The sequence below is a fragment of the Lissotriton vulgaris genome, chromosome 6, assembly GCF_964263255.1.
Source record: "Lissotriton vulgaris chromosome 6, aLisVul1.2, whole genome shotgun sequence".
NCBI classification, from domain to species: Eukaryota; Metazoa; Chordata; class Amphibia; order Caudata; family Salamandridae; genus Lissotriton; species Lissotriton vulgaris.
Genome location: NC_141694.1, coordinates 1,597,775,699 through 1,597,789,206, shown reverse-complemented (window position 1 = coordinate 1,597,789,206; position 13,508 = coordinate 1,597,775,699). Strand labels below are relative to the sequence as shown.

The following is a 13,508-nucleotide window of genomic DNA, read 5'->3' as shown; positions in this document are numbered from 1 at the left end:
ATAAAACTCATGGACTGTTTCCTTCGGCTCCTGAGTAGTTCGATCTATCTTAACCCAGTCTATATCGTGCACTGGCACTTTCTCTTTTAGCCATGTTATGACCCTCTCGTATTTTTCCATGACTCTGACCGATGGACCATTCGTCCGGGTATCTCTCGGAGGCTCACAAGTAGGCCATTCAACACTAAGCTTGCATGCCGTCCACAAATCTCCGGGTACTACGATATCGAACAATGTGTTCAAATCGATCCACAGTACCTTCGAGATCTTCACGAATCTTTCTACCTGTTTGTACCACTCGACGGGATTTTCTCTAAGCTTTGGGAAGGAATTGGTAAATGCCGCCAAATCCCCCCTACTCCATGGTACGTGAACGTAGTTTCCGTTCGCGATTTCTCGCAAAGGGAAAGCTTCCATTCGCATTAGGTCTGTATCTTGGGACTTCGCAATTGTACTTCTTCTGACTGATCCCTTTTTAGACCATTTTTCCTCCCATCTCTCCAGATCTTTCCATATTCTGATACACATGACTAGTTCCCGTATGTGTACTCTTAGTCCAATCGTTCTACGTTCATCCAAATCTAGGTCTGTGCAATTCAGCCTATGATTGGGCTGTAAAGCTTTGGTTCGTGACAGGTCTATCATATACCTATTTGCCAAATTAGATAAATTTTCATGAGCTGACCTCGCTCTCCGAGTAACATCCTTGGCTAAGAACAATACTTCATCTGGTGCGTACAATTCTAATCTTTCTATTGCCACTGTGCCATCAATGATTTCATCCAAGTCTGATTTTAAGCTCATTACATCAATCCGTCTTGCTTTTATTTCAGCTCTCAGTATGTCAGTCCTAGGTGGTTCGCTCATACCCCTCTCACCTCCACTATGCGCCCTACGCCTGAACACAGGTGAGTTATGAGGAGTTTTCTTTCCATCCCTTTGTTCCCACCTCTCTAGATCCCAAGCCTTTCCATCTTCCCGTGGGGTGTGGTGGAACATCACTCCATCCCCCATCCCTACACTTCGTCGTTTCGGCTCGGTTTCTCCAGATACGAGATAGGATCCACCGTTCTGTTCTAAATCACTGTAACTCGCTTGCTGTCTGGTGTCGCTCAATAAAATGAAAGGCCCTCGCCGGTCTTCCATGTTCCCGTGATCTCGTTCTTGATCACCAGAAGTGTGGCGAGACGTTCCGCGACTCCCTATATTCTCATGACTTCGTCCACTATCACCGGATGCATGTCGAGACGCTTCGCGACTCTCCATGTTTCCGTGATTCCAATGTTGCACTGTTTCATCCGGGGTATGGTGAGTGCATCTGAAAGTATTACGGTACTCCTGCGTCTTTCGTTCTCCTTCACTAAAGGTGACGCGAGGCACTTCGCCACCCCCTGCACTCCTGTCGTCGCACATTTGCCTATTGCCGCTAATAATAGGACAAGTATCTCTTCTGCTTTCTTGGCTCCCTCTCTCCCACTCGGGGCTGCTCTCGCCAGCTCCACAATGAGAGAGAATCCTGTTATCCTGATCTCTCCACTCAGCTCCCGTTTCTAAATTTCTATTCCGAGCTTCTTCAGCCGTATCCCATTCTCTCAGGTACTCCCTTAATTCCTTATGGGTTTTCGGTTTAGGACCCCTCAAATCCATTGGCCCTCTTTGACCTCCCTGTTCTATCCTGGGACCCGTTGCGGAATCTAATGGGGTACTCCGACTCATTGGTGCTAGAATCTGTCTCTGAGGATTCATCATGGTATCCCTATTCTCCATCTCTGCTCTTTCCCTATCCCATCGTGCCTGTTCCTCCTGCTGGACCCCTTCTGGGTTGTAGATTGACACAATAGGGCCTATGGTAACAGGTACCTGTAGAGCATCCGGCATTTGATAAGACCTTGCATGTTGCGTTTCTGGCATTTTCTGGACCACGAATCTTCCCACTACTCTCTGTTCGGAACTAGATTGAGGTACTTCCTCTACTTTCTTGGCATCCCAATCCGTTACTGGGATCGATTTATATTCCCCCCATCTAGCTCCGTCCTCTTGTGGTAATATAGGACTTGCGGCCCCTCCGCTGTACGGAGGTGGTCTATCCGTTAACAGCCTCTCTATCAGGTCCTCTTCTGTCTCGCTTTCCTCATCTTCCTCTTGAGGTTTCTTTTCTCCCGTAACTTCCAGCATCGGGTACAGTTTGTCTGCTTCTATCTTTTGTACCCTCCACTTTTTAGCCTCATCGTCCCATTTAGCATCCTGCACTGCTTTTACCGATCTTCTCACTCTTTCTTGGCGCCTCTTTACACTCTTTTCGTGTGCTGTTCTAAACCATACACTAAGTGCTTCGAACTGTGTTGGCCTCGGTAGAGGTCTTGTTGCAAGCATTACCGCTTTTAGTTCGTTCAACACATCTAGCTTAAACGTTCCGAATCTCGGAAACGCCAGTTCCTTATTCCCTTCAGTTAGCTTATTCCACTCGGAAATCCATAATATCGAGTGCAAGCCTACATTCACTGCCATATAATAAGCTGGTGTGCCTTCTGGTGGAGCTTCCTCTCCGGCATATAAGTTTCTTCTATTTCTCCTAAAGAGTGCTCTTAAACTCTTAAAACACTTCATTTTCAATAATCTACAATTTTCCCTTTACTCTTCCTTATTTACGTCCCGATGACAACCAACCAACCAATCCCTACGCGGCTCTTGCTAATCGGCCTATCTCAGTGCGACTCTTCGCTGACGTCTGACAAACTAACCAATCTCAGCGCGGTTCTATGCTGACGTCACTCGTTCCCTCTGCAGCAGTTCTCCTTCTTTCTCAACCCGTCTCACGATTTCACATGCGTTTTCATTCATACACCGAAAAATGACTACTTCCGTCCAAGCGATCACTTTTCTCTGACTGTACGGCCACAGTCTAACTGTAATTGTCACCTCAACTGATGAAACGTCTTCCCTCTTACGGTCAGACGATCGCCTCAACTGATAGGTTACTTACACACAGTAAACGTACGACCAGCGTCCGTTACTCATACACTCACTCTTACGCTCCCCCTATCATCGGTCTGTCGGGAAATCAATGGTACCTCATGACTCCCTTTCAATGGTAGACAAATTACTCTGGGTGTTCGATACACCCGAACCACTTAAGTCCTCTGGACATAAGATTTCATCCGGTTGCGCGCGCTCACAACCTTCCCTCAATCACACTACAGGCATTCAACTCCGCTTGACATTACAACACTGGAACAACATAAAACACCGCAATCTTACAACGCATGACCCTTATACTCACTCTCGACCGACTCTGCTGCTTTTCTCTCGACGCTTCGTCAGCACCGTCTTCGGCTGCAATTCTTCTTCTGGTCGACGATGACTAGGGACCTTGGGGTAAACTAACCTGGCCTAGGTCGTCTTCCTCAAGAAGATAACCATCATTACTCTGCTACCAACTGCGGGGAATGAGATTTTGATATCAATTTATGATCAATTTAATAACTTATCTCATTCATCTATTTTGGACCGCTAGTATCTGTCATTGAGTAAAAGACAACCCCCGCATAGGTTAGACAAACCCCATTAACTGACGCCACTCTGAAGAACCACTTACAACTGATAAAGTTTAAACGTTTTATATAAAAGTCAAATTTGGATGCGATTACAATCTGCTCAGGATAAACCTCAAAGTATACAAAAGAATACAAAATCAATTCCAATATCAGCAATTTAAAGCTTCGATGTGAAGTGGTTCCTTGGCGTCATCTACAGAAAGAGAAGAGTATCACGTTAACTCTGTCCCTACTCTATGCTAGGTGACATCCCTACTTCGCAAGTTCCTAACCTAAAAAGGTGTCAGCAGTTTGACTCCCAAAGAAGTTCAAACTCTCTTAGCCTCTAAAGGTAACTTAAGTTTAAGAAGCAGTACCCTCTCTGCCTACCCATCCGCTCTTCTTAAGGGTCCTCGGCCTACTGCTCTCTTGCGCTCTGATCTCTCTCAGCGCATCTGCTCAAGTCATCTACCCTTCGCCCTTCTCTCTCTGAGCAATTCGCTTCGCTGTTCCCTTCACTAATGGCTAATTGCTATCTTCACCCCGGGGTGCTGTCCCTAAAATACACAATCACAGTGTGGGTGGAACGCCCCTTGACGCCCACCACGGACTTTCCCCGATGATGTCAGCTTCTAGCTTCTTCCATTGCTTCATCTCTTTCGCCGTCCGTTAAGTTGACCTTTCTTCTTTAGATGTCATCTTCGTCTTCTTATTGGCGACTTCTATTGACACTTTCAGATCAAAAGTCATATGAACTTAAACAAGACTTTAACTTACAACTGCTATTCTTTGACCTTCTAGGTCCTGTGAATGGTCATTCAAAAACAATTCAAATTCTAAGCGCTTCTCATCACGTTCAGGCCATAAACTCCGTCCGGCGTTGTCACCTTAAATCTAACAAGTGCTAGACTTCTTGGCTCTCACGTCCACATCAAGCTATTTACGACTCCTGTAAGTCCACTAAATTACATACATTGGACTACGCTCCTGCGAACTCTTGGTCAGTCAGGTTATAATCACAAATGACCTAAAACTCTTCCAGCATTCCTACAAACTTCTGCTACACAGTATAACCTTTAACATACATTTATATATTCGCTTTTAGTATATCCTTTCCTCTATTTGAATACAACTTACATAGAATATATAATACACAGAATACGAGGTTTTATGCTTATTCGTTATCCTCATATTTTCTCCATACATTTCTCCACGTTTCTCCGTTTAAAAGTTACACACGTACATGAATTCTACTGTGCATGTTTACATTTCGTAAGTATTTCTTCATTTACCCATTATGTATATGGGCCTCCTAAATCTAATACATGTTTAACAGTAAATACATTTACATTTCCTATATCATGTTATCACTTTAGTTGACTTTATGCTGTAGTCCTCAACTTCACATTACGATATGCGTTTCATTCCTTCGTTTATAACATATACGTCTAAATGTGGCTACGATATACATTTCATTCAAATTGCGCTCTCTCATGGGCTAGCCATAATTGTAGCTTTTCCCAAAGGCTTATGGGTGAGATCTTGAGGGAGATGAAGGTAGTCTTGGTATTCTAAGATCACATTGTGTTGTTTGAGAGAGATCTTATTGAACATGCAAAGAGGTTCGAGGTTGTGCCTAATGGGCCAGATTTATCAAAGGTTTTGCTTCACCCTTGTGTCATGCAAGGGGAAGCAGGGCGACACAAAACGCCATCACATTCTCCCTGAATGCACTCTCCGGATAAATATATTTTGCAGAAATCTTAACCACTCCGCCAAGGACTTTAAAGCTCTGGTACACATGCTTCTCCCGATTCACTTTAGGGTGGCAAGACTCTGTTAAGTCATTTTCCAAATTTGCATTAAACCTCCCCGCCCCTTGGCAAATAAATGCCCTGAAAATACTGCTACGAGCTAATCAAAAGCAATGGGTTTGAGCTATAAATTTCTCATGCACAATCTATACATTAAAGACTTTATTGCATGATTAGTTAAAACCTTTGCAACTAGAAAAGATGGCATCAGATCACAGTTTACATATTCCATAAAATTGCCTCTTTTTAAAAATACATTTTTAACACAGTAAAAGTAAAAAAAAAACGGAATCATATAAGGTGGCCTATATTACATGTTACTTACACATGTGTAAAGTTAAAAGACCGGAAGTTAGCATTTTTACTCTAATGGGAGAATGGGACATGAATATATGGAAACTTTATGCAAATAGATAAGCAACTAATGTGCATAACCCCTTTCTATGAGCTGGGACGTGTCCGATTGTCAGTAGGCAGAAGAAAGGGGGGAATATTATTGGGAGGGAGTGGTCGGGGCGAGGACCCAATAGTTGTCAAATTATTTGTTACCCCATCACTTGCACGATAGTGAGCCTGTATCTTCCTAGAGAAACGGTCAATACATTTAACCAAGGCACAATTTAGGATGATGTTCAAAGGATCGTAGCAGGCCAGGACTGCTTCTCTGCAAGATCTTATGGGGCAGATGTATCAAGATTCCATTTTGCGATTTATAAAAAGCGATTTTTAAGGAATCGCTATTTAGAAACTGCAAAATGGAATGTATGTAGAAATTCACTATTTTTTAGCGATTTCTTAATCTTCCTTATTTGCGAATTCGCAATTTGCGAATTTTCAATTAAGGAATAAGGCCCACATGCATAATTGTTTCATTTTGCACTTCCTAATTTGCGATTTTTAGGGAATCGCAAATTAGGAAATGCAAAATGGGATGCATGTACATTTTCTCAAAATATTTGAGAATCGGTAAAAATCGCAATTTTTACCGATTCTCAAATATTATGCGATTAGCAAAGTGCGAATTCGCACTTAGAATATCGCAATTCCTGATTGCATTTCAAGGGTGGAGAGGGGTGTTTAAAGACCCCCCCTGCACCCATGAAATGTTGTTTTCGCATCATGTTGCACACACACATGTCCTAAGGACATGTGTGTCCGTAACATGAATGTGTAAAAAATGCTTTTGCAGCGTTTTTAACACTTTTTGCAAATTTACCGAGAGGTTCAACCACTCGGTAAATTTGACACCCTCATTGCGAATTCGCAATTATAAAAGTAATCATGCATTGCTTTTAAGAAATCGCACATTTGCGATTTCTTAAAAGCAATCGCATTTTTAGAAATCGCAAAAATGTTGCGATTTCTAAAAATGCTTGATGCATTCCAAAAAGCATTTTTGGAATCGCAAACGGCCGATTTTAAGGAATCGCACCGTTTGCGACTCCAAAAATGCTTGATGCATGTGGGCCTACTTTCCCATTCATTCCTATGGGCCAGGAGGCCCATAGGAATGATTGTGAAATAAATCTCAATTTGTGATTCGCAATTTGCTAATCGCAAATTTGAGAATTATTTCAAGGGAGTGTCAAGAACACCCTGCTGCACCCCAGAAATGTACATGTGTGTGCATATGACGCACATACATGCCCTATGGGCATGTGTGTGCGTCACATGCCACCTTCAAAAATGCCAAATTGTGCATTTTTAGAAGAATTAGCAAATTACCATCAACTACAAGTTGGTGGTAATTTGCGATTTCTTAACCAAAATTCGCAAATGAAAAATGCGACATCCATAGCATTTAAGGAATCGCAAAATTGTGATTCCTTAAATGCTATGCCTAAATAAGGAATCGCAAATTATTGCGATTCCTTATTTTGCGAATTTTTGATGCATGCCAAAACATGCAAAAACACCGTTTGCGAATTTTGGCCTTTGCGATTCGCAAAAGGCTTGATACATCTAGGCCTATATCTTTAGCTATCAAACCCCTTCATAGCAGAGCCCTCCTATCCTCAAGAAGAGTGGGACACAGGCACAATACGTGTATTATGTCCTCTTTATGTTAATTGCAGAGCCGACACATTGCCTGAACCTTGCCCGTTTTCCAGGCTGGGAGGTGACCGGCAATGGGGATTACCCCCATCCTCAGCTTCATGAAGGGTAGCTTTGACCTTTAGTTGTAGGGGTTGTTTAAGGAGCACTGAGGTGTCAGTTGTTTATAGGTGCGTAGGGTCATCCAGCCGAGGACAGTATAAATAGAGTTGCCAAATTTGTAGAGAATATATATTGATTTATGTTAGGACTCACCGTGACATTACAGAGAAATAGTGCAGCATAATTCAAATATATGAAAGTTTCCATGCAACGTCGCACACCCCACTAGTTTCCCTTCAGAAGCATATTTTCATTTCTATTTTCTCTCCTGCAGTCACATCTTTGCTCTAATTTATATTCACACCTCGGCCATTTTTCAGTCTCAGTCCTGACCTTATCTCTCTGTTTCTCAATGTATTTCTATAATGATCTTCGCAGAGCTCTACAGAGGCCTCACAGGGACTTTTCACCCCATGCTCATTCTTAGAGATTCGCATAAATCATTGATGGCCAAATCTACATTTTTCTGCTCTTAGTACAAACGCATCTGGTCACTTTTTCACAAAGGTGACATGCGTGTTGTGGTAGGTAATTCATCTGGCAGCAAGAAATGTAGAGCTATGTAGGAGCCCCCTTATGTATTTATTTATTTAATGCGATTTTATATGGCGCAAACTTTACTCAATGGCATGGGGAGAGGACAATGGTCCCTAATGCAAATAAGGAAAATGGGTAGTAATATTGGGTGCAGTGGGACCCTTAGCCCATTGGTAACTGAACCTGCTACACCATTGGTATAGCAACTCCCCTGTCAGGAAGATCTATCAGTGCCAAGCACGTGCAGACTGCTCCAACGCCGGAGCCTACCAAGTCCAAATCTAGAGAATCAGTGCAATGGCACGGTCTCAGGATTGCCCCAGGTGCAATAAAACGAGAAATAAAACGCAAAAAAGCAATCCAAACTTTGTCTAGAGTAAGTATCTCAAAAGTTGGGAAACACATGTCGGCGGTATAGTTGAAGATACTATTTGAATGACAATGAAAAATTTCCTAGCTAAAGTACAGGAAAGTTTCAATTCTATTAAGGAGGTGGAGGCGAGGATTAGGCTGTCACTTTCTCCTTTATTTTTCTCCAGCCGCCATTAAAAAGGTATCAACAAACTCAACAACACTACATTTCCCAGGAGCATCAGGGAAAATGGAAATAGAAAATGACTCTGCATCTGTCCAATCCTAGTCCATGGCTTCCAAATATCCTTCCCTGCTGGCACTCTATCCTCCTCTTTCTTCCTGCGACACTGCCACAGTTTTTCATCCGTTATTCCTGCTTGCCCGTCTCAAAACCTATGGTACAAACAGATTACGTAAGGCACCAGGAAGTGAACGCCCAATCACATTAGTTTACAAGATAATCGACGTATGAGCATAACAACATCCTTGAACAGGACAGTGAACAGTAGAACGTCATAACCTTCAACAGTACAGTAGGAAACTGCATCATAAAGATTTTACTTACCGTCCCAACGCAGTAATTCTGGGCGGGTTGAAATGAAGACCGGGTGGGCTAATCCTCGCCTCCGCCTCCTTAATAGAATTGAAACATTCCTGTACGTTAGCTAGGAAATATCTCATTCTATGTCAGGAGCGGAGGCTTCTCATTAGGCTAGTTCAAAGCTTATCCACCACCAGGGAAGCCAGAGACGCCACTGGCTTAAAGTAAAATCTCTTGAAGGTGGAGTCTGAAGACCAGTCTGCAGCTTTCAGAATGTCTTCCAGGCGAGCTCCCAGGGAATATGCCTTGGACGCCATCGCTCCCCTCACAGAATGGGCTCCAAACTGGGAAATATCTATGCGAGCTTCCTGCATAACCCATCGCACCCATCGCGCAATAGTAGGGGATGAAACCGCCCGTGTGGTTTAGTAAGAGCAATAAACAGTTGTTTGACACCCTGTGGGCGTATATCGATCGTCGCCACTTCATAGGCCTTCAGCGCCCTAACCACACATGGCTTCGGGGCACCCGGGAATGCAGGATACGAGATAGACGGGAAGTCCCCTTTGGTGCGCCTAGAAATATGGAAGGTAACCCCATCCGGGGTTAAGACACGACCTGTAATGTCCAAGGCCCTCATGTCTGAGACTCTGCGACACGAGATCAGACAAAGCAGCATTGCCAGCTTTGCTGAAATCTGCTTCCTCGACAGGTATTTATTGGACGGCCACTCTCGAAATAAGTTAAGGACCTTATTTACATCCCATAAAACTGAATAGCGGGGTTCCAGAGGAACTGATAACCTAATCCCCCGCAGCAGTTTGCAGACCAGGGGGTGTTCCCCTATCGGGTGGTTCTCCAACGGGATATGCCCTGCCGATATGGCTGACCTAAAGGTATTGATTGATCTGTACGCTAAGCCTTCCTTTGCCAGGGAGGCTAAAAAATTGAGGACGTGGACAATGTCTGCCCCCACTGGAACAATCTGTAGTCTCAGACACCAACTACTCCACCGAGACCATGCTGATCGGTACCTCTTGTTGGTACTGTCTGCCCAGGATTTGGCCAACAGCGTGGCAGCGTCCTCCGAAAGTCCCAGGACTTGCCAGCGCTGCCTGTAACTCGCCAGGCCATCAGACACAGTTTGCCTGTGGTCAGGAGGTGGTGAGGATCCCCCTGAGGATTCATGAGGAGATCTGGAGGGGTAGAGGGATTGGAAAATCCCAGGAAAGTTCCATCAGAACCGGAAGCCAGGCTTGCGACCTCCAGATTGGGGTGATCACCACCAGATCCGCTCGGTGTCTCTGTACCTGGGTTAACACTCTCATGATCATTGCAAAAGAAGGGAACGCGTAGCCCCTCTCCATGCTCCAATCCTGCAGAAACGCATATATCGCCGCTGCTTCCAGGTCTGGTCGCCAACTGAAATAACGCTCCAGCTGGGCGTCCAGACGGGAAGCAAAGAGGTCCACTGTGAACGGACCCCATTTGTCCTGGATCGCCTTGAACACATCCGGGCGAAGTTGCCATAGACTGGTGTCCGTCCAATGATGAGACCACCAGTCCGCCACCTGATTGGCTGAGCCTGGCAGGTGCTCCGCCCCCAGGGATATTTCGTTGGATAAGCAATACTCCCAAAGAGTCCGGGCAAGATCGGATAAGGCCCTGGACCTGGTTCCTCCCAGGTGGTTGATGTAGCACACCGCCGCCACGTTGTCCATCTTCAAAAGGACACAGCACTGAACTCTGTCTTTTGTCCAACACTTCACCACAAACGACCCCGCCATCAACTCCAGACAGTTGATGTGAAGATCTCTTTCTGCGGATGACCATACTCCGCCTGTAGAAACAGCGCCGCAACGCGCTCCCCAGCCCAGGACGCTGGCGTCTGATTCTATCACCAAGTCTGGTTTGGAACCGAAGATCGCCCGACCATTCCAGGCCTCCATATGTTCTATCCACCATCGAAGCTCCGTCCTGGCTTCTTCCGTAAGGGGAACGACCTGGGAGTAGGTGAGACCTTTGCGGAGATGAAACGCTTTGAGGCGTTGAAGGGCTCGGTAATGAAGGGGTCCCGGGAATATCGCCTAAATGGATGACGATAAGAGACCCACCACCCTGGCTAGGTGTCGCAACGGGATCGTTGGACGTGCCAGGGTGCGTCTCAACTCGTGCCTGATCTTGGAAAGTTTCCGAGAAGGCAGGGACAAGGTGGCCTCCACTGAATCTATCAGAAAACCTAGGAACTGCATTCTCCTGGATGGGATTAGGTCCGACTTGACTTGGTTGACTATGAACCCCAAGGATTCTAGAAGGTTGACTGCCCTCTGAAGGTGGGTCAGCAACGTCCGCGGGCATTGATTCAGGAGGAGCATGTCGTCCAGATAAATTATAAGACGGATGCCCTCCGTACGCAAGTGCTCCACTACCGGTTTCAGCACCTTGGTAAAACACCATGGAACGGACGACAGTCCGAAAGGAAGGGAGGCAAACTCGTAAATCTGCTGACCCCACTGTAACTGAGGAAAACGTCTGTGGGGAGCAAAGATGGGGATCGTGAGGTAGGCATCCTTCAGGTCCAACCGGACCATCCAGTCCCCTTCCTGAAGCAGATCCCGCAGGAGGTGAATGCCCTCCATCTTGAAATGGCGGTAAATGAGCCAGCAATTGAATTCCTTGAGATTTATCACTGGGCGATAGCCCTCGTCCTGCTTCTCTACAATGAAAATGTTGCTGAGGAAACCTCGCGGGTGCAGTTCCGTCTGCACAATGGCCCCCTTCCGCAGGAGATCCGCTACCATCTGTCTATCAGAAAGCATTGGTCTTGCGTGAAGCTGATAGGTCTGGGACGAACGGGCTGCCTGGGCAGACCTGAGTATTCTATTTGGAACCCACCGACGGTCTGTAAGACCCAGGCGTCGGAGGTGAGCGAAGACCATGCCTGAAGACAAAACTGAAGTCTGCCCCCCACTTTCAGGCCTGTTACATTCTGGAGTCTCACCTTTGTGATTATTGTAGCCGCTGTCTCCTCGGCCTCTTCCACCATGGCGGCATTGATAGCCTCTGTTGTGGTAGAAATTCCCAAACTTTTCTGGGTCCTGGTATTGACCTCTGTGCGTCACCTCCCTTGTAGGAACCTCTGTTGTAGGGTCTGCCAGACGAGCAGCCCCTTCCACGACTGGCTGCGCCAAAAACGCGTGGCATGAAGATTCGTTTGACGGACGTCTGAGCCTTGTCCAAAGAATTGAAGGTATTCACGAATTTGCCCAGCTCCTTTACGAACGGGTCCCCGAAGAGGTTGCCCTCCGCCATCGGACCTGCCTCTGATGTGGCTAGTTCCCCCAACTTCGGGTCTATCTTGATTAAAATAGGTCTTCTTCTCTCCGTCGAAATGGCCACGTTAGCATTTCCCAGGAAAATGATCGCTCTCTGCGCCCACCCGGAAAGGATCTCCGGGGAGATCAAGGATCCGAGGCCTTGGCGTCTTCGGCCATATCAAAAATTTTCACCAACGGCCCGGCCGTGTCCAAGAGTTTATCTTAGCAGGCCCTCCAAGAATGGTCGATACCCTTCTTGGGGTTCTTCACAAACTTAGTTAAGAAGGTAGACATTTTGGGATCAATCTCAGGGGTTACCGTAACCTTACCATCCAAGGTGGGTCGTGGGCACTCTGCCCGAAGGCAACTACGTACCTCCTGGTCCAAAGGTTTGCGAAGCCTAGCCGCCATATAGGCCGCCACCTTAGGAGCGGGAACCCAGTGCGACGAGCGCAGGTGAAGCAACTCGTCAGGATTAAGCATGTCAGAACTGGGATTTGAGCTGGACTCCTGAGTGGGCTGGGCGGGGAGCCACAAAATATCCGGTTCCCTATCACCATCCGAGGTTTGGGGTGACTCATCCGGATCGACGGTGGTCGCGTCGTCCAGACCGCCCCCCAAAGCGCCAGTCGGTGCCTCCTTTGAGGTGGAAGGGGTATCCGCGGTCTTTGCGTCCAAAAAGGCTTTCTTTAATCGTGAAAACGCGTCGGAATCCACCCCCGCATCCGCAGGGCGCTTCCTCTTGGGATCTGTGGTCTCCGTCAATGGTTGGCTCTGAGGTATGGGGTCCTTGTTCCCCAAAAGGTCTGCCCCTTGTCCAGGGGGTTGGCACTGTGCCTGTAGCTGGTCAATCTTCTTCTCTAGGGGTGCAACCACCCGCGACACCGCTTTTAGAATGGAAGAGTCCATGACCTGGCAGAAGTGGTCATCTACTGGTAGGTACATGACTTGTTGCTCCTCTTCCTCCTCGTAGTACTCATCATACTCCATAGTGCCCCTGCGCCACACCAAGGAGCCAATGTAAATAGGGGTTAAAGGTAGGGCAGAACCCTGAACAATTCTCACTTCTTCCCACCGAAGCGGGGTAATTAATTTTAAGGTGGGACCAACAGCCTCTGCTATGAGACAACACGTGAAAAACCTGCCCGAGCCGGTCCCGAAGACTCGATCAATATCCTACCCGCCTCGCGGGTGTTCAGGCTCCAGGCAGGGGCTCTGATTTCAGAAATAGCCTTAGCGCTGCTCAATTCCTTTT

The 13,508-nt window shown here is 46.4% G+C and overlaps 1 pseudogene; it reads right to left on the bottom strand.

The window, feature by feature from the left end:
- Positions 1 to 13,243, bottom strand: part of LOC147709181 (uncharacterized) — a 42,212-nt pseudogene extending 28,969 nt beyond the window's left edge.
- Between the last annotated feature and the right edge of the window lie 265 nt (positions 13,244 to 13,508).